Source organism: Ranitomeya imitator, chromosome 10, assembly GCF_032444005.1.
Source record: "Ranitomeya imitator isolate aRanImi1 chromosome 10, aRanImi1.pri, whole genome shotgun sequence".
In the NCBI taxonomy this organism is placed as follows: Eukaryota; Metazoa; Chordata; class Amphibia; order Anura; family Dendrobatidae; genus Ranitomeya; species Ranitomeya imitator.
Genome location: NC_091291.1, coordinates 139,545,334 through 139,566,980, shown reverse-complemented (window position 1 = coordinate 139,566,980; position 21,647 = coordinate 139,545,334). Strand labels below are relative to the sequence as shown.

Below are 21,647 nucleotides of genomic sequence, written 5' to 3'. Positions count from 1 at the left end.
ACCTTCGGCACTGACTGACAGCCGACTCTAATGCTGAGCTCTAATGCTGACCGGCTGTCAGTCAGTGCCGGGGGGTGACAGCCGACTCTAATGCTGAGCTCTAATGCTGAGCGGCTGTCAGTCAGTGCCGGGGGGTGACAGCCGACTCTAATGCTGAGCGGCTGTCAGTCAGTGCCGCCGGGTGACAGCCGACTCTAATGCTGAGCCCTGTTGAGCGGCTGTCAGTCAGTACTGGGGGGGTGACAGCCGACTCTAATGCTGAGCTCTAATGCTGACCGGCTGTCAGTCAGTGCCGGGGGGTGACAGCCGATTCTAATGCTGAGCTCCAATGCTGAGCGGCTGTCAGTCAGTGCCGGGGGGGTGACAGCTGCCGCTTTCCTGGCAGGGACCAGTGATTGCCCCCGTGCCACCCCCGCCCCTATGACTGGAACCCGAATGTTGCCAGTGAGAATAAAGATCATTTCCTCCTGGTTCACAACGCCATTAACCTGCAGGTGACGGCCACATCTGCAGGTCAAAAGCATTTTTTGGGGGTGACAGGTTCCCTTTAACTGAAAACGGTCTTGGATTCAATGGGAGGTGACCGGTATGGCGCCCGTAATGTACGGTGGTCTTTCAGACGCAACTGAAACAGACAGTGGACATTTGGCACTGGTAACGTGTGTGCAGGATATATTCAGCCCTGTGCATGAAATCCCAGAGAAATAGATTAGATGGCGTCTGGAATGACGTGCACATTGGCACAGGTCGGAGGGTGATGGAAGCACTGGGGTGGGACTGGTATCATAGATTGCGGCCCCTTACTCTGATCCCCCTCTGTTAGTCAAAGCAAATGTAATACATGTATTCTGGGATGAACGGTGAGGGCACACGGCGTCTTCTACATGTTGGCAAATCTGCAGAGTTTTTGAAGCAGAAGACACTTTAGGAAAACACCGGCAGTGTTTTTCCTGAAGCGTCTACTTTGTCATCATTTTGTGGCTTATTTTCCTCCGGCAACTTGATTTTTTTTTAAAGATTATACACTGCTCAAAAAAATAAAGGGAACACTAAAATCCAACATCCTAGATATCACTGAATGAAATATTCCAGTTGTAAATCTTTATTCATTACATAGTGGAATGTGTTGAGAACAATAAAACCTAAAAATGATCAACGTAAATCACAACTAATATCCCATGGAGGTCTGGAGTTGGAATGATGCTCAAAATCAAAGAGGAAAATGAAGTTACAGGCTGCTCCAACTTCAGTGGAAATGCCTCAAGACAAGGAAATGATGCTCAGTATTGTGTGTGGCCTCCACGTGCCTGTATGACCTCCCTACAACGCCTGGGCATGCTCCTGATGAGGCGGCGGATGTTCTTCTCTGGCATCTCCTCCCAGACCTGGACTAAAGCATCTGCCAACTCCTGGACAGTCTGTGGTGCAACGTGACGTTGGTGGATGGTGTGAGACATGATGTCCCAGATGTGTTCAATCAGATTCAGTTCTGGCATTGTCCTGCATTAGGAGGAACCCAGGGCCAACCGCACCAGCATATGGTCTCACAAGGGGTCTGAGGATCTCATCTCGGTACCTAATGGCAGTCAGGCTACCTCTGGCGAGCACATGGAGGGCTGTGCGGCCCTCCAAAGAAATGTCACCCCACACCATTACTGATCCACTGTCAAACCGGTCATGCTGAAGAATGTTGCAGGCATCAGATCACTCTCCACGGCGTCTCCAGACTCTGTCACGTCTGTCACATGTGCTCATTGGTATGGAGATGTGGTCTCCACCTGCAGAACCACTCCTTTATTGAGGGTGTCTTGATAATTGGCAATTATTTCCATCTGTTGTCTATTCCATTTGCTCAACAGCATGTGGAATTGATTGTCAAACAGTGTTGTTTCCTAAGTGGACAGTTTGATTTCACAGAAGTTTGATTTACTTGGAGTTATATTCTGTTAAGTGTTCCCTTTATTTTTGTGAGCAGTGTATATAAAATAGTTAGAGCGATCAATTCTATTAGCACTGCTGAGGGGTTATGGAAGCCCAGGTTGCTTTGATAGCAGCCTTCAGCTCGTCTGCATTGTCTTCTTTAAACGTGGAGCCCAAAACTGGATCACAAGCGATTTATAAAGGGGTATAAATTCTCTCTCATTTTGAACTTTTAGCGCTTTTTCAGGCAGGTTAAAGGCAGAATCCACCTGGAAAAGAAGTCGTCTGCACAGACTCTTGGACTGTTCGACTGCGGGATCAGACTACACATGGGTCGTTTGTAGTCTGTTACTATGGAGACACATAGATCTGCGTTGGAGCAGTATCACACTGGTTGTGAAGGTGAATATTACCAGACGTTGTCCACTTGTGGGAACACATTTTTTTTTATCTAAATCCTTGTATTTGGGGCTAAAATAATTTTTGCAATTGGGCTTTTTTTTAAGACGTTTGTACAGTTTGCCTTGTATAGCCTCTTTGTTGCACTATTGCTCGATGCTGAATGAGAGAACTGAGTGTCCATCAGTGAGCTGTTTTTTTTTGTTTTTTTTTTCCTGGAGAGTTTGTAACTCTTGTATTTTTCTGAGCTCCTCTCAGCTGATTTATGACCACAGATCAAAAATGTTCATATGCCGGGAAACAAAGAGGCTGTAAAAGCCAAATGGTGCAAAATCAAAATGTAACCCAATTACAAAAATGATTTTTTGCACTAAATACCTGCATTTAAGTAAAAAAATATCCCCAAAGGTGGACAACACCTTTAAACATCAATGAACGGAGAAGTACTTTGCCATCTGCAAAGATTGGTGGGATCCCGGATCAGCGGCCCGGGCAGAGAGGCTTTTATTAGGTGAGTAACTGTTCTTTCATTTTTGTGAAACTCTACATGGTTACAATGTTTTCCATTCACTGACGACAAGCAGAGATAGTGACAATAATAAGAAATGTAAAAACGAATATTAGAAAGTTGCAGAAGTTTTTGTACATAACTGACGTAGCTTCATGTAGCGGAGGAACCACTGTGGTCAGTCATTATGCGGAAACCAGAAGTGTCGGCGTGCCACCACAATCTATTACTGGAGGTGACCAGGAACTGAGGACTCGCCAGTGGCCCCCTCTACAAAGAGCTGCGGATTTTGGGGGGCTCACTGCCGCAGCTAAAATCGGAAGCAATTTCTTCATGTCCGCTGCTCTGCTTCCCCGATTCTCGCTGCTGGTCATCTCTAACAGCTGATGTCCTGTATTCCCCATATGACCGCTGCAGCCAATCACTGGCCAATACTGGAGCCAATGCACTTTTTTTATTTAGAGGGTTCTTCTAGAGCCACTTGCTTCTGTACCGGGACTCAGGAGATGAGCGCCGCTGATTGTGTCCCTTCTAATGATGCCCCCCAGGCCGGCGGGTATCATGCATCCGGGCTGGCAACTGTCACCTATATATTCAGAAGTGAATGTGAAATCCAACATAGCACATACCAGTGCATCCTAGGTCCAGTGTATGGAGGCGGCAGGTGCCAGCTGTGCTATACAGCAGGGGTGTCAAACTGCATTCCTCGAGGGCTGCAAACAGGTCATGTTTTCAGGATTTCCTTGTACTGCACAGGTGATAATTTAATCACCAACTCATTATTTGTGTAGGTGATTAAATTATCACCTGTGCAGTACAAGGAATTCCTGAAAACATGACCTGTTTGCAGCCCTCGAGGAATGCAGTTTGACACCCCTGCTATACAGCCCTCGCCAGCCTCTATCAGCCGCGACCGAGAGCACAATCATATCTGCAGCCATCGCACCCCCCATGTGATGTGATTGGGGGGCAGTGTATTGTAATATTGGGATACTATAGTACATAGAACAAGCGTTCAAACAATCCTAAAAAGAGAGAAAAAAGGAATAAAAACATGTTAAACAATATAAGGAACAAAGGTAAAGATTTTCCAAGTTAACAAATATTTGAAAGTTGAAAAAAAAAACACAAACCAATAAACATTTAGTTTTGTTACTATGTAGCGGTCTGATCTAGGAAATTTCACAAAACTGACGTCACATCCAAACATAGACTAAGTGTGAACAGGTGCTGAACCCAGTCACCAACTCCTATACAGTCACCCATAGAGTCACCAGCTCCTATACAGTCACCTATAGAGTCATCAGCTCTTATACAGTCACCTATAGAGTCACCAGCTCCTATAGTCACCTATAGAGTCACCAACTCCTATACAGTCACCTATAGAGTCACCAGCTCCTATACAGTCACCTATAGCTTCGCCACCTATAGAGTCACCAACTCCTATACAGTCACCTATAGAGTCACCAACTCCTATACAGTCACCTATAGAGTCACCAGCTCCTATACAGTCACCTATAGCGTCACCACCTATAGAGTCACCAACTCCTATACAGTCACCTATAGAGTCACCAACTCCTATACAGTCACCCATAGAGTCACCAGCTCCTATACAGTCACCTATAGAGTCACCAGCTCCTATACAGTCACCTATAGCGTCACCACCTATAGAGTCACCAGCTCCTATACAGTCACCTATAGAGTCACCAACTCCTATACAGTCACCCATAGAGTCACCAGCTCCTATACAGTCACCTATAGAGTCACCAGCTCCTATACAGTCACCTATAGAGTCACTAACTCCTATACAGTCACCTATAGAGTCGCCAGCTCCTATACAGCCACCTAGAGTCACCAGCTCCTATACAGTCACCTATAGAGTCACCAGCTCCTATACAGCCACCTATAGAGTCACCAGCTCCTATACAGTCACCTATAGAGTCACCAACTCATACACAATCATCTACAGAGTCACAAACTCCTATAGAGTCACCTACAGAGTCACCAACTCCTATACAGTCACCTATAGAGTAACCAACTCCTATGCAGTCACCTATAGAGTCACCAGCTCCTATAAAGTCACCTATAGAGTCACCAACTCCTATACAGTCACCTATAGAGTCACCAACTCCTATACAGTCACCCATAGTCACCAACTCCTATACAGTCACCTATAGAGTCACCAACTCCTACACAGTCATCTATAGAGTCACCAACTCCTATACAGTCACCTATAGAGTCACCAACTCCTATACAGTCACCTATAGAGTCACCAGCTCCTATACAGTCACCTATAGAGTCACTAACTCCTATACAGTCACCTATAGAGTCGCCAGCTCCTATACAGCCACCTAGAGTCACCAGCTCCTATACAGTCACCTATAGAGTCACCAGCTCCTATACAGCCACCTATAGAGTCACCAGCTCCTATACAGTCACCTATAGAGTCACCAACTCATACACAATCATCTACAGAGTCACAAACTCCTATAGAGTCACCTACAGAGTCACCAACTCCTATACAGTCACCTATAGAGTAACCAACTCCTATGCAGTCACCTATAGAGTCACCAGCTCCTATAAAGTCACCTATAGAGTCACCAACTCCTATACAGTCACCTATAGAGTCACCAACTCCTATACAGTCACCTATAGAGTCACCAACTCCTATACAGTCACCTATAGTCACCAACTCCTACACAGTCATCTATAGAGTCACCAACTCCTATACAGTCACCTATAGAGTCACCAACTCCTATGCAGTCACCTATAGAGTCACCAACTCCTGTGCAGTCACCTATAGAGTCACCAACTCCTATACAGTCACACTTTGTGCAGACTTATTTATTTGACTGATCTACGAAAATAGACAATTATTTAACCCATACAGTAAACACCATGAAGAGAAAAACAAAGAAGCTCCGGCCTACAGCTGTAGGACACAGTGGGTCAGCTCTAGTACTGCCTTGTAATGACGCCACAGAGCCTGCAGTCACACAGCTGAGGGTCCGGCACAATGCAGGATACTCCATCACCGCACACGACAGACATGGAGGCTTTAGGACACAGCGGAGGAAAGTGAGCAGAGGACACGCCCATTTACGTCACCAATCCCCGCCCTTTCCTATGGTTAGTGTATGTGATAGGTTGGGAGAGGATGACCCCGCCCCTGGTGATGCTCAGTCACCTCTGATGGGAAATGCTCGGCAGTTGGAGCCCGGCCTGTACCGGGAAAACAGCGGGATTGTCGGCGGCTCTGGGAGCGTGGAGTGCGGCGCAGCGTGGTGCACACGCCCGGCCCGGTGACATCATCATCTCCAGGAACAGCCGGAGATAACGGGTTAATGCCGGGGGGATACGGGGAGAAGATCGGAGGGGAGCGCGGCGCCGGAGCCTGGGAGGAGGCAGGTGAGACCGCGCATCCTCCGCCGCCACAATGCCAGCCACACGGTGCCCACCCGCCGCCCGCCGCCGTCTGCACTGCCCCAGTCACCACCCAGCAAACACCCGAGCACCCATCACCCTGCCCACCCTGTGCCTGGCATCACCCATCACCCATCACCCTGCCCACCCTGTGCCTGGCATCACCCATCACCCTGCCCACCCTGTGCCTGGCATCACCCATCACCCTGCCCACCCTGTGCCTGGCATCACCCATCACCCTGCCCACCCTGTGCCTGGCATCACCCATCACCCTGCCCACCCTGTGCCTGGCATTACCCATCACACTGCCCACCTTGTGCCTGGCATCACCCTGCCCACCCTGTGCCTGGCATCACCCATCATACTACCCACCCTGTGCCTGGCATCACCCTGCCCACCCTGTGCCTGGCATCACCCATCATACTACCCACCCTGTGCCTGCCTGGCATCACCCATCATACTACCCACCCTGTGCCTGGCTGGCATCACCCATCATACTAACCACCCTGTGCCTGGCTGGCATCACCCATCATACTACCCACCCTGTGCCTGGCTGGCATCACCCATCATACTACCCACCCTGTGCCTGGCTGGCATCACCCATCATACTACCCACCCTGTGCCTGGCTGGCATCACCCATCATACTACCCACCCTGTGCCTGGCTGGCATCACCCATCATACTACCCACCCTGTGCCTGGCTGGCATCACCCATCATACTACCCACCCTGTGCCTGGCTGGCATCACCCATCATACTACCCACCCTGTGCCTGGCTGGCATCACCCATCATACTACCCACCCTGTGCCTGGCTGGCATCACCCATCATACTACCCACCCTGTGCCTGGCTGGCATCACCCATCATACTACCCACCCTGTGCCTGGCTGGCATCACCCATCATACTACCCACCCTGTGCCTGGCTGGCATCACCCATCATACTACCCACCCTGTGCCTGGCTGGCATCACCCATCATACTACCCACCCTGTGCCTGGCTGGCATCACCCATCATACTACCCACCCTGTGCCTGGCTGGCATCACCCATCATACTACCCACCCTGTGCCTGGCTGGCATCACCCATCATACTACCCACCCTGTGCCTGGCTGGCATCACCCATCATACTACCCACCCTGTGCCTGGCTGGCATCACCCATCATACTACCCACCCTGTGCCTGGCTGGCATCACCCATCATACTACCCACCCTGTGCCTGGCTGGCATCACCCATCATACTACCCACCCTGTGCCTGGCTGGCATCACCCATCATACTACCCACCCTGTGCCTGGCTGGCATCACCCATCATACTACCCACCCTGTGCCTGGCTGGCATCACCCATCATACTACCCACCCTGTGCCTGGCTGGCATCACCCATCATACTACCCACCCTGTGCCTGGCTGGCATCACCCATCATACTACCCACCCTGTGCCTGGCTGGCATCACCCATCATACTACCCACCCTGTGCCTGGCTGGCATCACCCATCATACTACCCACCCTGTGCCTGGCTGGCATCACCCATCATACTACCCACCCTGTGCCTGGCTGGCATCACCCATCATACTACCCACCCTGTGCCTGGCTGGCATCACCCATCATACTACCCACCCTGTGCCTGGCTGGCATCACCCATCACGCTGTGCCTGGCTGGCATCACCCATCACGCTGTGCCTGGCTGGCATCACCCATCACGCTGTGCCTGGCATCACCCATCACGCTGTGCCTGGCATCACCCATCACGCTGTGCCTGGCATCACCCATCACGCTGTGCCTGGCATCACCCATCACGCTGTGCCTGGCATCACCCATCACGCTGTGCCTGGCATCACCCATCACGCTGTGCCTGGCATCACCCATCACGCTGTGCCTGGCATCACGCTGTGCCTGGCATCACCCATCACGCTGTGCCTGGAATCACGCTGTGCCTGGCATCACGCTGTGCCTGGCATCACCCATCACGCTGTGCCTGGCATCACCCATCATACTACCCACCCTGTGCCTGGCATCACCCATCCTGTGCCTGGCATCACCCTGCCCACCCTGTGCCTAGCATCACCCATTATACTACCCACCCTGTGCTTGGCATCACCCATCACCCTGTGCCTGGCATCACCCATCATACTACCCACCCTGTGCCTGACATCACCCTGCCCACCCTGTGCCTGGCATCACCCATCATACACTCCACCCTGTGCCTGGCATCACCCATCATACTACCCACCCTGTGCCTGGCATCACCCTGCCCACCCTGTGCCTGACATCACCCATCATACTACCCAACCTGTGCCTGGCATCACCCTGCCCACCCTGTGCCTGGCATCACCCATTATACTATCCATCCTGTGCCTGGCATCACGCTGTGCCTGGCATCACGCTGTGCCTGGCATCACCCATCACGCTGTGCCTGGCATCACCCATCACGCTGTGCCTGGCATCACCCATCATACTATCCACCCTGTGCCTGACATCACCCATCATACTATCCACCCTGTGCCTGGCATCACCCATCATACTACCCACCCTGTGCCTGGCATCACCCTGCCCACCCTGTGCCTGGCATCACCCATTATACTACCCACCCTGTGCCTGGCTTCACCCTGTGCACCCTGTGCCTGGCATCACCCATCATACTGCCCACCCTGTGCCTGGCATCACCCATCATACTACCCACCCTGTGCCTGGCATCACCCTGCCCACCCTGTGCCTGACATCACCCATCATACTATCCACCCTGTGCCTGGCATCACCCATCATACTGCCCACCCTGTGCCTGGCATCACCCATCATACTGCCCACCCTGTGCCTGGCATCACCCATCATACTGCCCACCCTGTGCCTGGCATCACCCATCATACTGCCCACCCTGTGCCTGGCATCACCCATCATACTGCCCACCCTGTGCCTGGCATCACCCATCACCCTGCCCACCCTGTGCCTGGCATCACCCTGCCCACCCTGTGCCTGGCATCACCCATCATACTACCCACCCTGTGCCTGGCATCACCCTCCCCACCCTGTGCCTGGCATCACCCATTATACTACCCATCCTGTGCCTGGCATCACTCTGCCTGGCATCACCCTGCCCACCCTGTGCCTGGCATCACTCCTCACCCTGTGCCTGACATCACTCCTCACCCTGCCCACCCTGTGCCGGACATCACTCCTCACCCTGCCCACCCTGTGCCGGACATCACTCCTCACCCTGCCCACCCTGTGCCGGACATCACTCCTCACCCTGCCCACCCTGTGCCGGACATCACTCCTCACCCTGCCCACCCTGTGCCGGACATCACTCCTCACCCTGCCCACCCTGTGCCGGACATCACTCCTCACCCTGCCCACCCTGTGCCGGACATCACTCCTCACCCTGCCCACCCTGTGCCGGACATCACCCTGCCCACCCTGTGCCGGACATCACCCTGCCCACCCTGTGCCTGACATCACTCCTCTCTCTGCCCACCCTGTGCCTGACATCACTCCTCTCTCTGCCCACCCTGTGCCTGACATCACTCCTTACCCTGCCCACCCTGTGCCTGACATCACTCCTCTCTCTGCCCACCCTGTGCCTGACATCACTCCTTACCCTGCCCACCCTGTGCCTGACATCACTCCTCTCTCTGCCCACCCTGTGCCTGACATCACTCCTCTCTCTGCCCACCCTGTGCCTGACATCACTCCTTACCCTGCCCACCCTGTGCCTGACATCACTCCTCTCTCTGCCCACCCTGTGCCTGACATCACTCCTTACCCTGCCCACCCTGTGCCTGACATCACTCCTCTCTCTGCCCACCCTGTGCCTGACATCACGCCTCACCCTGCCCACCCTGTGCCTGGCCTCACCCTGCCCACTCTGTGCCTGACATCACCTTGCCCACTCTGTGCCTGGCATGACCCTTCACTCATCACCCTGTGCCTGGCATCACCCATCATACTACCCAACCTGTGCCTGGTATCACCTGTCGCCCTGTCCCTGGCATCACCCACCATCACCCTTGTGCCTGGCATCACTCATCAAACTACCAAGTTTTTGGCATCACCCTGCCCACCCTGTACTGGCATCTATTGCCTGGCATCACCCATCACATTGCTCCCCTTCTGCCTGGCGTCTCCCATCATGATGCCCACTCTTGGCCTGGCATCACCCTCCTGCCTTACCACGCTTTGACCTGTTTCACCCTTTACCTGATTCCTGTCACCTTACATGTTTCCAGACTGTTCTGCCACCCAGTAGCCTCTTGCCCTTCTGCCTGCTGACAGTAGCCGGTGCCCGGCATCGTGTTCATCGCCTCCTCTTGGTATGTTACCGTCCCACTGGCTAGATATCACCTGCTAACACCTGGCACCTTGTCTGGCATTGTACACGTCGGTCGTCTGGGTGTAATCCTGCCAGTGATGGCACATGGCTGGTGGAGCTGTAGTGCCCCGCTGGCACAGCCTGCGCCTGATCTGCCACTTACACATGCTGTTCTCACATTGGCACCACACGGACTGGCATCGCTTTCAGCTTAGCCTATTATCCTGCTTCCCCGGTAACTGGCATTAACCTGCCCGGCCTGTAATCAGCGCATCTGTCTGCCTAATCAGCGCAGGCTGGCATGGATCACCCTTCATTGACTGGCGTCTGATCTTCTGTGCTGCCGGCCATTCATCCCCTGCTAAATTACCGAGCAGATATGTTCTGTGCCCGCCTGGCACTGATTAATGGGCTCCATTATCTCCTAGTATACCCATCACCCCGGCCCTGCCTGGCATCCCGGTACCCACATCTATCTGATACGGTGCCCTCCCCTGCCATCCATGTACAGATTTACCTCCTGGCATGGGAGCTTTGACGTATGTTTTATTTTTCAGACACTTCTTAAAGGGGAACCCTAATTCTTAAGGGTCTCTTATAGGTTCCGCATTGTGGCGCTGGGTCACTACTTGGCATTTTGTTTTCTGGGAGGAGCGTGGTCACTGTGGTCAGATATGACTGTTTCATTGCTGCGGGCACAGATTATCGTTACTAGTGCGCTGTCAGTGAATGGTGACTTTCCCTGTTCACAGCTGAGGGTTTGTTACATTGTATCCATTCTGTATAGTTTCCTGCTTCAGGAGCGCACATCTGTCCGGGCTGACAGTTTGCTACAATGTATCAGTGCAGGAAAATGCTGTCCAGACCTCACTAGGGATTGTCCAGAAATGTTTCCATTCACTGACAGCCGGCAGAGAAGTGAAGCACAATCTTCTACATTGGTGACGCTTTCCTTGCATAGAATTGGAGTGCCCTTTAGCCCAACTATCTTTTTTTTCTGCCGGGATGGCTGTCACCTTGGCACATATCATGGTTGGCATTTACTGAAAAGGTATAGAAATAGCCAATCTGATGCCCAGGATGCCAGATGTTTCTATGTAGGTGGGTTGTGCTGCCCATCCTTGCCCTGAGAGACATGTTGATCTCTAGCGGGCACTGATGTGCTGGGTTCAGGGCGCTGGTATCAGGAGTTGCTGTCAGTGGTGCCCATGTATGATGGTTTAGATTGTCGGCACAGTCTCCGTCTGTCCAGTATGAACCATAAAGGCTTTGTTCACACGGTGCATTTTTTTCTGCTAAGTTTAAGCTGCTTGTAAAATGCAGGTTTTTCTTAGTTTTTGCTGCGTTTTTTTTTACTGCATTTTTGTCAGGTTACTTTTTTTTTTCTCTCGTGCCTGCAGATAAAGTTTAGTGCATAAAAAAAATCGGATTCAACTTCATCAAGTTTTGGCACCAAAAACCACAGTAAAACCCAAGAGCTGCATTTTTTTTGCAGTGTTCCTGCACTAATCATTGCTTCCAAGGAGTGAAAAACGCTGAAAGTGACATTCTGCATTTTGCAAAAAAACAAAACAAGCTCTTTGATAAAATGGTCACAAAAAACCCCAAGGTGCATGAGATTTTTGAAATCTGACTTTGCTGGTACTGTGAAAAGCAGCTGAAAATTTGCATAAAAAAAAAGCTGCAAAAGTGCAAAGTGTGAACACAGCCTGAAGGGATTCCGATCAGTTCTGGATCCGCTCCGATGATCCACTGGCTCTCTCGTAGCCCACCCAGCTGTCTCGCAGCACATGATAATCTGTGTCATTGTGGACTAATGGGCATTTGACGTATTTTTTCCCCATGATAGGTATTTATTGGGGCTTTCCACCTTTTGGGGGCAATTTTATTTTTAACCTACATGTACGTTTCAGAGTTTACACTGTTTTGGCTCTTACACATTTTCTCTTCTCTTTCAACTCTGAGGTCATAAATCAGCAGAAAAGACAGATAAGAGGTACAAGCTCTCCGGGCCCCTCCTCCGGTCAGGGTGGGCCCCTCCTCCGGTCAGGGTGGGCCCCTCCTCCGGTCAGGGTGGGCCCCTCCTCCGGTCAGGGTGGGCCCCTCCTCCGGTCAGGGTGGGCCCCTCCTCCGGTCAGGGTGGGCCCCTCCTCCGGTCAGGGTGGGCCCCTCCTCCGGTCAGGGTGGGCCCCTCCTCCGGTCAGGGTGGGCCCCTCCTCCGGTCAGGGTGGGCCCCTCCTCCGGTCAGGGTGGGCCCCTCCTCCGGTCAGGGTGGGCCCCTCCTCCGGTCAGGGTGGGCCCCTCCTCCGGTCAGGGTGGGCCCCTCCTCCGGTCAGGGTGGGCCCCTCCTCCGGTCAGGGTGGGCCCCTCCTCCGGTCAGGGTGGGCCCCTCCTCCGGTCAGGGTGGGCCCCTCCTCCGGTCAGGGTGGGCCCCTCCTCCGGTCAGGGTGGGCCCCTCCTCCGGTCAGGGTGGGCCCCTCCTCCGGTCAGGGTGGGCCCCTCCTCCGGTCAGGGTGGGCCCCTCCTCCGGTCAGGGTGGGCCCCTCCTCCGGTCAGGGTGGGCCCCTCCTCCGGTCAGGGTGGGCCCCTCCTCCGGTCAGGGTGGGCCCCTCCTCCGGTCAGGGTGGGCCCCTCCTCCGGTCAGGGTGGGCCCCTCCTCCGGTCAGGGTGGGCCCCTCCTCCGGTCAGGGTGGGCCCCTCCTCCGGTCAGGGTGGGCCCCTCCTCCGGTCAGGGTGGGCCCCTCCTCCGGTCAGGGTGGGCCCCTCCTCCGGTCAGGGTGGGCCCCTCCTCCGGTCAGGGTGGGCCCCTCCTCCGGTCAGGGTGGGCCCCTCCTCCGGTCAGGGTGGGCCCCTCCTCCGGTCAGGGTGGGCCCCTCCTCCGGTCAGGGTGGGCCCCTCCTCCGGTCAGGGTGGGCCCCTCCTCCGGTCAGGGTGGGCCCCTCCTCCGGTCAGGGTGGGCCCCTCCTCCGGTCAGGGTGGGCCCCTCCTCCGGTCAGGGTGGGCCCCTCCTCCGGTCAGGGTGGGCCCCTCCTCCGGTCAGGGTGGGCCCCTCCTCCGGTCAGGGTGGGCCCCTCCTCCGGTCAGGGTGGGCCCCTCCTCCGGTCAGGGTGGGCCCCTCCTCCGGTCAGGGTGGGCCCCTCCTCCGGTCAGGGTGGGCCCCTCCTCCGGTCAGGGTGGGCCCCTCCTCCGGTCAGGGTGGGCCCCTCCTCCGGTCAGGGTGGGCCCCTCCTCCGGTCAGGGTGGGCCCCTCCTCCGGTCAGGGTGGGCCCCTCCTCCGGTCAGGGTGGGCCCCTCCTCCGGTCAGGGTGGGCCCCTCCTCCGGTCAGGGTGGGCCCCTCCTCCGGTCAGGGTGGGCCCCTCCTCCGGTCAGGGTGGGCCCCTCCTCCGGTCAGGGTGGGCCCCTCCTCCGGTCAGGGTTACTCTGTTGATTTTTCATTCTGTGACCCTGCAGGAAGATATCTAGACATCACCCAAATATATGGCAATATTAAAGGGATTGGCTGCGCTGAAATGGTCTAATCTGGTGTCACGGCGGACCCTAACCCCCTCAATTCTCAAGGCAGCACCAGCTGCACATGGTGTCCGGGCGTAACCAGTGGATGACCGCAGCCATTGCATCCATGGGCTGCAGGGTGGCAGCAGTCACCTGGTTAACCCATATGACTGCCTCTCCAGCTGACACAGGTTCAGGGTTTGTTACAGTGTGTCAGGGCTCTGCACCTGTGTGGGCAGTGGCAGGGACCGGGGAGAGGCTTGTGCTGCTCACCTGCTCAGTGCACAGGACCCTTTTTAGTATAACCTTGTCTTACAGACGGGTTTTTACTTCCCCAATCAAGTTCAGTTTCTCTTCTTGCTGGCAGTGAATGAAAACATTGTTGTTTAACTCCAAAGGCTGAAATGTTGTAAAGACCCGATTCTGCTCACAGCTGATGCTTTGTTGTACTGTACCAGCAGCACAAATCTGTCTGTTACAATGTATCCATGCAAGTAAGACCTAGTATAGGTCCAGGCTGGTTACTGTAACACTGGACACAATGTAACAAACTCTCAGCTGTATAGAAATAAAGTTTAGTTTTCTACAGTGCATGTTGTTGGCATTTTGGAGCAAGCCAGAATGTTTCCATACACTGATAGACAGCAGAGATGTTGAAACTGATTTGATTGAAACAGAAGGCGGCAGAACTCATTTTTTTAAATTATTATTAATTGGGCACTAAATAGAAGTTTCTCAACAGACTAAAATAATAAATGATGGTCTACTCCTCATCTTGAACTGTTGTGACTTCCAGTTCAGGCCGCTCTGGTATGATGATATGTTCTTGGATCACGCTGACCAGTGAAACCAATGATTGACTGCAGCGGTCAGGTGATGAATGCAGCCTCAATAGTCAATGAATGAGGATCAGGACATCATCCCCTTTAAGGTCTTGCATATTTAAACTTTCAGACTTGTCTGGAATTTTCTACAATGTAGGTGTGCACTATTGTACGGTATTAATCTTATTTTTATTAATTTCATCTTGTATTAGTTTTTCAGTGAAGATGTGAGGAATACGTCCAGTTTGTCGTTCCCTGTAGTGATATATTCTGCCCTTTAAGTAGATGTTAACCACTGAGGTCTCCGGTAGCTGAAATCCTTCCCTCTTCACTGACTGTACAATCGGGAAGAGAATGTGCAGCGTGTGGATGAGCGGTGAGCAGGGTCGCCCATGTCACAAAAGCCACATAACGACCCCTGTGGGCTCAGGAATGGCCGGCATCTTTATATGATTGAATACAATATTATATGGGGTCGCTGCATTCCAAAACCCATCCTGCCCCTGTCCGTGGGGTGTTTGTTCCTGCAGCACTGCTACATTGACATCAGTGAGGCTGAGCTGCCGTACCCCATACAGCCTGCAGACAGGTGGCGCTATTTTTCAATACAGAAACCATTCCGGACCACTCCATTTAATTTGCAGTGTTTTGGGCTATTTGCCTACAGGGACGGAGACGGTCAGGATAAAGGTAGATTTCCTGCAATCAGTGGGGAGACGGGATACAATGATAATATAGGTGCAAGTATCGCTCCATTTATTTCATGTTCACAGGCTGAAGTGCGCGCAAAATCCACATAATGTAATGTAGTGGTTTATAAAGAGGCCGGCGGGACATGTATAGAACCCACAATGGCCCCTGATATCGTTACAACTTTGGTTTCTGTACAGATTGTTTCACATCTGGAGAAACCAGAGATTGGTCACAATGGGGAAACATGAAACACGACAATGAAAACCCCCCGGGTATAATGTACTGTGTGTGACCGAGAGGCCCACGGCCAGGAGAGAATCTGACCCTGCAGAAAGGGGATAGGCAACAAATACATTATATTAGTGACCCACAATTACCTCCTGTATTATACCCCAGAGCTGCACTCACTATTCTGCTGGAGCAGTCACTGTGTACATACATTACATTACTGATCCTGAGTTACATCCTGTATTATACCCCAGAGCTGCACTCACTATTCTGCTGGTGCAGTCACTGTGTACATACATTACATTACTGATCCTGAGTTACATCCTGTATTATACCCCAGAGCTGCACTCACTATTCTACTGGAGCAGTCACTGTGTACATACATTACATTACTGATCCTGAGTTACATCCTGTATTATACCCCAGAGCTGCACTCACTATTCTACTGGTGCAGTCACTGTGTACATACATTACTCATCCTGAGTTACATCCTGTATTATACCCCAGAGCTGCACTCACTATTCTGCTGGTGCAGGCACTGTGTACGTACATTACATTACTGATCCTGAGTTACATCCTGTATTATACCCCAGAGCTGCACTCTCTATTCTGCTGGTGCAGTCACTGTGTACATACATTACATTACTGATCCTGAGTTACCGCCTGTATTATACCCCAGAGCTGCACTCACTATTCTGCTGGTGCAGTCACTGTGTGCATACATTACATTACTGATCCTGAGTTACATCCTGTATTATACCCCAGAGCTGCACTCTCTATTCTGCTGGTGCAGTCACTGTGTACATACATTACATTACTGATCCTGAGTTACATCCTGTATTATACCCCAGAGCTGCACTCACTATTCTGCTGGTGCAGTCACTGTGTACATACATTACATTACTGATCCTGTGCTACATCCTGTATTATACCCCAGAGCTGCACTCACTATTCTGCTGGTGCAGTCACTGTGTACATACATTACATTACTGATCCTGAGTTACATTCTGTATTATACTCCAGAGCTGCACTCACTATTCTGCTGGTGCAGTCACTGTGTACATACATTACATTACTGATCCTGTGCTACATCCTGTATTATACTCCAGAGCTGCACTCACTATTCTGCTGGTGCAGTCACTGTGTACATACATTACATTACTGATCCTGAGTTACCTCCTGTATTATACTCCAGAGCTGCACTCACTATTCTTCTGGTGCAGTCACTGTGTACATACATTACATTACTGATCCTGAGTTACATCCTGTATTATACTCCAGAGCTGCACTCACTATTCTGCTGGTGCAGTCACTGTGTACATACATTACATTACTGATCCTGAGTTACATCCTGCATTATACCCCAGAGCTGCACTCACTATTCTGCTGGTGCAGTCACTGTGTACATACATTACATTACTGATCCTGAGTTACATCCTGTATTATACCCCAGAGCTGCACTCACTATTCTGCTGGTGCAGTCACTGTGTACATACATTACATTACTGATCCTGATTTACATCTTTCATTATACTCCAGAGCTGCACTCACTTTTCAGTTTTTCTTTAGAAATATTTGCAAATTTATTAATACATTTCTGTGGTTTTTTTCAGTGAAGATGGGGTGCAGAGTTTACATTAATGAGAAAAAAATTAACTTTTTTGAATTTACCAAATGGCTGCTGTGAAACAAAGCGTGAAAAATTTAAAGGGGTCTGAATACTTTCCGTACCCACTGTGTCTTTTGTCTCGTAGTTAATCACAAAATATCTGCTTCTCCTACACGGCCTCATTTACCCCTCATAGCTGTGACCCACGAAACTAACAAAGGGGTGGGGCTAATGTAAATTACAAGGTTGGAGGCGGGGCTTGAATTGTACCGCTAACTCCTTCACTGTTGTGTGACGCCAGGTCCTTTTTGTTTCCTTCCTCCGCAGTTCCCGTATACTCGTATTCCGTTTTTGAGAAGTGAATTTCTTCCTCCTTTCGCTGTAGGATCGGATTTATTTTGCTTTTACATTTTTACTTCTCCTTTTACGCTTTCTTTTGTCACAATTACGGCCTTGTGCAGCGTAATTCCACTTTTAACAACATTTCACGGGTGAAATAGTCATGAACATTGGAGCGTTTTTTTTTTTTAAAATCCTTTGATTCGCCATTTTCTTATCCGCTCTGAGTTTTTTCAGGCCTCACCGCCCCCTCGCTGCCCCCAATTCACACACATCACTGCTGACAGAATTCTGCTGGTTGCCCTTGGAAACTGACGGAGACTTAACCCCGCCCAGCTGTCGGGCATGTGATCGATGCGCTAAACTGTCGTCTCGGCTCCCACAATGCACTGCTCTCTGACAACCGGCAGCGCTGGAAATTGAGTTTCGGTTGTTTTTGGGGATGAAAATATGTCTTTCTTAGAAACGCTACAAGAACAGAAAGAAACCGAGGAGCGGCAGAATTATGTGGATACGCATCCTCGAAATGACTACTCAATTAGGCATTTCTGTAAATCGGGAAAGAAGGTGGCCATATTGGTTGTCACTCGACTTTACCAAAAATGGATAGAACTAAAATGGTCAGCCATATTGATTTCTTATGGTCTTGCTTTTTGTTTACTGTCCCTTTAAGAGCGATGCTCTGCAGCTTCCCGGTTAGGTAACTGATCTCACATTCCTCTTCGTTTTCATAAACCGCCTGACAATGAGCTGAGGAAGACAATGGCTGAACAGCCCCGCACCTGTGTGCGCGCTCGCCTCCCCCGGTAGCTCTGACTCTGCCTCCCGCCATTAATAAAAAAAAATACCGTCTGTAACGGACGCCGCCGACTCTCGGGGAGCATCCAATGTTCCTTAAAATCTCGTTGCGTCACCATGTGCACAGTGCGGTGTAACAGCGTTCTCTCGGAAACGTAATGGAGGCATCGCTGATACTGAGGGACAAAGTACCTCATACCTCAGCCTCATATTTATGATTTCTTAAAAATATTTCTGGTCGCCGCTCCGTGTGCAGAGACCACCAGAATAATCAGGGGGGGGGTAGGGGGGGAGAAATTCAGTTTTTATGGTTATAAGTGTGAATTCATGTGTTGGTGAGCGGCGCCGTATTATGGCGCCATATCGAACCATCACTAGGCCTCAGCTCTGAGAAACCAGTCATCGGGCACCCATAGCAACCAATCACAGCTCGGCTTTCATTGCCCCTGAGCATGTTAAGAAATGAAAGCTGAGCTCTGATTGGTTGCTATGGGCGACATGGCTGGCTCCTCACATTATGCGGCCTAGTATTGAGTTTAGACTATGCTGGACCCTGGAGAGGGAAGAATGGCGGCTGTCGTCCGGCTCCTGTGGTTTCATGTCTAAACATCCAGCGTTTTTTTTTTTTTTTTTTGTGGCGCTGGGTGTTTTTTGTTTTTTTATAACGTTGTGTTCTGGTCTGGATTCTGACACCTCTGCTGTACTATAATCCCCGATGATGGCAGTATGCTGTGGAACCTGTTCATCCTGAGGCTCCTGCTTCATGGATGTGAACCCCTAACTAATGTAAGAATATTAGGTTTCTATCCAGATTTAAAGAACTAATATCTCTTCACAGCTGAGAGTTTGTTACAGTGTATCTGAGGGCTAAACACAGTCGCAGGATGAATTCTTGCTGGATGGACCCATGATTGTGACAGGAATCTGCTGTTTCACCTGCAAAATCTTGCATTTTTTTTTTTTATAATTTGGCCGCACACCACCACGGTTTTCGGGTGCCGCCTCGTTTCTGTGATATCTATCCTTACCCTGAGACGTTATTTGGCGTTCGGGACTTGTGCTGAGGTGACCGCCATCAATATCCACTTAGTCCATTTCTAATAAAATTTCTGCGACTTTCTTGGCCAACGGGCCGTTGGTCACATCATGGCCGTCCTGCGACTCCTATGTGAGACCCTTCGACTGATTCAGTTGTAACGAAGCTTCAGCTGTAATAAGTATTCGGTCAGGAAAGCGTTTTCTGCTTCTGGATGGAAACAAAAAGGTTCTTACTCACTGACAGCAAGCAGAGATGTTGATATACTTGGTATATAAGCACTATGGTAGGAATCGGACATGGTGTCCGGTGTGTTTGATCGAATGGCCGTGTGTGGAATGAGTCAATCTGGCGTCCTCGTAGTCACCGCACTTCTCAGATTGTGCCACAAACCCTCAGTTAGAAAGATGGTGAAAGGGAAATGATGGCACCGAGGGGGCAGCTATTACCAAAGGATGATATTCGGAATAATGCCTACATCTACAATGGGGATAATGTGTAAAGCCGCTCGCTGCGACCGTATCCAGCGTCAGATGTGGCATCCTTTATCGGATATAATATTTATAATCGTGTACAGATATTCGAGGGGGAAATGCCACAATAAGCAGTTTGGGGTGTCATGCGACATTTGGGGGAATGTTATAGATTTTATAGCCCTTCTGCTGTGGACAGTTTAAAGGAGTTGTCTCCCAGCTCTGCAAGCCCAAAATCCACCTACTCACACAGTGAGTCCTAGTATCTCTATTACCCTCATGAACCAGGAGGCCCAGGATGAACACTGTTATCTGCCACATGAAAATAGTCGGCATCAGCAACAACTCCCAGCAATGGAGAGCTGTTCAACCTTCTGATGTACATCCTACTCCCATTTCTGCCAGTGAATGTGACTATTCCATCTCTGCAGTCAGCGGCCGGACTCTGCGCAGAATTAGTAGATCTCACCGTTCCATTTAATGCAAGCCTTTAAAAACTGGTTTCACCTGAATTCTTTTTGAAGGGATGCAACTTGCATCTGTCTGCACATGCTGGGAGTTGTAGTTCCACCGCTGATGGTCTAGGATGTGGTCTAGGATGCTGGGAGTTGTAGTTCCACCGCTGATGGTCTAGGATGTGGTCTAGGATGCTGGGAGTTGTAGTTCCACAGCTGATGGTCTAGGATGCTGGGGTTGTAGTTCCACAGCTGTTGGTCTAGGATGTGGTCTAGGATGCTGGGAGTTGTAGTTCCACAGCTGATGGTCTAGGATGTGGTCTAGGATGCTGGGAGTTGTAGTTCCACAGCTGTTGGTCTAGGATGTGGTCTAGGATGCTGGGAGTTGTAGTTCCACAGCTGTTGGTCTAGGATGTGGTCTAGGATGCTGGGAGTTGTAGTTCCACAGCTGTTGGTCTAGGATGTGGTCTAGGATGCTGGGAGTTGTAGTTCCACAGCTGATGCTCTAGGATGTGGTCTAGGATGCTGGGAGTTTTAGTTCCACAGCTGTTGGTCTAGGATGTGGTCTAGGATGCTGGGAGTTGTAGTTCCACAGCTGTTGGTCTAGGATGTGGCCTAGGATGCTGGGAGTTGTAGTTCCACAGCTGTTAGTCTAGGAAGGTGTGATCTGATGTTGAAGTCACCCTTGGGTGATCGCACATGGGCACAGGCTCTCAGGAGCGCCCTCTGTAGAGCGTCTGCAGCTCCTCTTTATGTTTTACCGAGGTGGAATCCGCTCTCATTTTAGATACTTGTGTTGGTGATATAAAAGCCTGTATGATCCATTCGGGGGGCCGGTAAAGGGATCCTCCGCCGGTACACCGCTCCCCTGTCAGCGTCTTCATGGCGTGAGTCAGGATTCTTACGCACTTACAGATAGAGATGCGGTGCGCACGCGGCTTCTCCCGAGTTGGCCGACAATTCTGCAGATTTCAGGCATACATCTGATCTGTGAGTCAGAGGAGCAGCGAGGTGGCGGCCGGCGATTGGGAATAGTCCTATAAACACCGTAGTAAGTCAGGAGTAGATGTGCAATGTGGCGTCTGATAATCCGGCACGTCAGTAATCTGGCACCGCACTGCTGGACTTGTGCTGACACTGGATCTTTC

The 21,647-nt window shown here is 51.2% G+C and overlaps 1 protein-coding gene across 1 annotated transcript in view; it reads left to right on the top strand.

Moving 5' to 3' along the window:
• The first annotated feature begins 5,986 nt into the window (after nt 1–5,986).
• PIK3CD (phosphatidylinositol-4,5-bisphosphate 3-kinase catalytic subunit delta) overlaps nt 5,987–21,647 on the top strand; it is a 29,722-nt gene continuing 14,061 nt past the window's right edge. The window contains exon 1 of the mRNA XM_069741774.1: nt 5,987–6,235. The gene's annotated coding sequence lies outside the window, so the exon portion shown is untranslated. The remainder of the gene's footprint in view (nt 6,236–21,647) is intronic.